This window comes from Teleopsis dalmanni, chromosome 2 (assembly GCF_002237135.1).
Source record: "Teleopsis dalmanni isolate 2A chromosome 2, ASM223713v2, whole genome shotgun sequence".
NCBI lineage: Eukaryota > Metazoa > Arthropoda > Insecta > Diptera > Diopsidae > Teleopsis > Teleopsis dalmanni.
Window position 1 is genome coordinate 135,551,501 of NC_051847.1, and position 3,019 is coordinate 135,554,519.

The 3,019-nt window shown below is 23.0% G+C and overlaps 1 long non-coding RNA gene across 1 annotated transcript; it reads left to right on the top strand.

Moving 5' to 3' along the window:
* Positions 1-1,204: 1,204 nt before the first annotated feature.
* LOC119677726 lies at positions 1,205-1,834 on the top strand. Its single transcript, XR_005252286.1, has 3 exons — positions 1,205-1,262; positions 1,498-1,567; positions 1,715-1,834. It is a non-coding gene; the product is annotated as an uncharacterized LOC119677726 (long non-coding RNA).
* Positions 1,835-3,019: the final 1,185 nt, after the last annotated feature.

Sequence of the window (3,019 nt, forward strand, 5' to 3'; positions counted from 1 at the left end):
AAATGTCTAAAAAATTTTATGTAATAAGTTCAATACTTCTTAACAAAAAAGTGTTTCATATATACCTATATTTAGTAAACTTAGCACTTTACAATTAAATATACACTAAATATATAGTTTATTTTATTTTTTAATGCAATTCAATTTATATAATATACTTATACCAATTTCTTATTTTCATTTTTACAATAATAAAAAGTAGCAACAATTCCGATATAATTTAAAACTGTCTTTTTCATATAAGTTAAAATGCAAGAACACCATAAATTTCTTGCTTTTGCTTCGCTTAAAGCAATAAATATTTGTTTTCAAAGCAATAAATATATTAAATACTTTCCTTCATCATCGAACAATAACAAATCATATACAAGTTTACAAACTTAATAACAAAACATTTTTTATGATTATGATATTTGAATTGTCAAAATATATGATCTTACGATCTTTCACATAATATAAAGAAATAAGAACGTATTTCTGCTCTTAATATTAATATCGTATTTTGCCACTAGTAATTGCAGGGAATTCTTAATGTCAATAAATCTGTCTCTGAAGCTGCTTTAATGCAAACCACTTTCTCATTTCCAGAGCAGCAGTTATTAAAATCAACTTCATATAATTGTTGTTTTCCTTGCAACGACACTTTATTTCCATGTAATACCCATGTGGAAATTTGGCATATTATGCTACTTAACATTCAGCATAAAAACTTCACATTTTATATCTCTTAGACACGAAATGTTTTTCTATATTTAATTAATGTACAATATATATATATGCACAATATATAATGCATATATATATAATGCACAATATATATATATATATATTGTGCATTATTTTCATATAAAATAAATTTTTAACCAAAAAAAATTAAAACCTTTGTTTTGTTTAGTTTTAGGTGTTAAAAAAAATTTTTTTTGTGAATATTTTCAAAGTACAATATACGCATAATCCAGTGGTACTAACAAGTTAATTTTTGAATAGTTTTCTACATTGTTGTTGTTCAAAGTAAGTATCACTTAAACCCCTTTTCTTACTTATGCGGTGTGCTTTAAGTTTATTTTTTTAATTACATATAAAAACACAAAAATTGCACCACATTGTATTTCTTAATCTACAAAGTATGCTTTGTTAAATTTTGTATGTCACATTTATTTTATAAAATTTTATAACTAAAAGCTGACATTTTTTTTTATATTTTATTATAAGTTTTTTATAATATTCAAAAACAACGCATCTTAAATTGAAACTTGAAACAGGTATTCCACCAAAGAACATATTTGTTCATTAATATTACGCAAAATGACTATTTATTTGTTAAATTTTAAACGCAATTCATAATATATATGCATACATATATATTTTGGTTACAGATATATTGAAATAAAATTTGCTTATAAAATTTTCACATATTTAAGCAAAGAACATTCTGGTAACAAACAATCGAAAAGCATTTTTAATTTTTATTTTCAAGTTTTCTTATTTTTGTTTAAGCTGCATAATATATGGTGAATTGAGAGAGCGTGCATAAGTCAAGTTTAAATACGCTTAATCCCCTGCAACGGTAAGTGATAGTGGTTTTTGACAAACTACACAATATTTCACTTAGTTTCTATCAATCCGTCTTAAAAAATAATAGTATGCTTTTGTTTTCTTAATTTTTAAATTAAAATTTGATGTGCTTAGAATAAAAAAATATTTTTTGTTTCAGTTTTTGAATATATCAGATATTGGATTTAGCTTTGTCAATATTATGATTTCTTAAAAGTTGGTAAATTACTGTGTGTTTAGTGTTCCAAATGAATTATAAATATATATGTACATTCATCTATAGTAACTTTTCTTCATTTGCGGGTGCTTATTACATACATACATATATATATAGAATTGTGCGTACTTAAGGAATTGTTTTTGTACGAATGTGCATCGGCAAGTAAGTAATATTTATAGCTAATTTTTATGTTATCTTAAAAGAATATATAAAAGTAATGCTAATTATAAATAAACAATTGTTTTTTTCAAAATAAAATTTTATTAATCATCAGTATCAATGAAACCCCTATTTTCGCTTATGTAGTGCTTTTTAAAATTTTTTACTGTTAATTAAATAAAAACAAAAACAACAAAAAATATAACAAAACAAAAACAAAGTGACTTTCTTAATCTACAAAGTGTGTCAAATTATATATATTAAATTCTAAAAACTAAGTTTAAGTATAAGGAAAGAATTTTTTATTTTTTTAATATATTTATAATAAAGTTTTATTAGTGAGGTTGTTCGAAGTATGTATCACTTAAACTCTTGCGTTTGCTTACGTAGAAGGTTTTACATTTTTTGATTAACTAAATAAAAACAACGAAAATTATATGTCATGTAGTCAAAAAATATATTTTTTATTTATTTTTTGTTTTATTTTTAAGTGTTGAAAAGTGTTTTTTATTGTGTTTGCAAGAAGTCCATCTATTGAAACCTAAAACAGGTATGACTTCAAAAAATATTTTGATTTATTAATATTATTATTATATTAACTCAAAATGAAATTAAAAATACACAAAACTTATTAGTGTGTATTAGAAAGATGCAGTTCGAAGTAAAAAGCATCGGTAAAGTAGATCGCTCACTAATATCCTTTTAAAATTGGTCAATTCATTGTTTGGTTTAAAATGACAGTATGTAAACATGCATTATCGCCACAAAAAAAATAAAATTATTATCATGTTTTGTTTAATAAAACTTTAACCGAAACTATGCCATTAATGAATCATTTTTAAAATGATAATTGTTTACTTTATAGTAAAATACATAAAGTGTAAGTTTTATTTAAAAATTTTTCTTGGGACCACCTCAATGATAAATAACGTGTTGACTTTATAAAATCCCTAACCACCATAGATTTTGTTAGATTTCGTTCGAGTTCAAAGATCAGTCAAAGTATTCTAATTAGAATTAAAATTAAATATTTCTTATTTACACTTTCAAAAATTATCTGTGCTTGGTTTACTTCCTACTACGTCC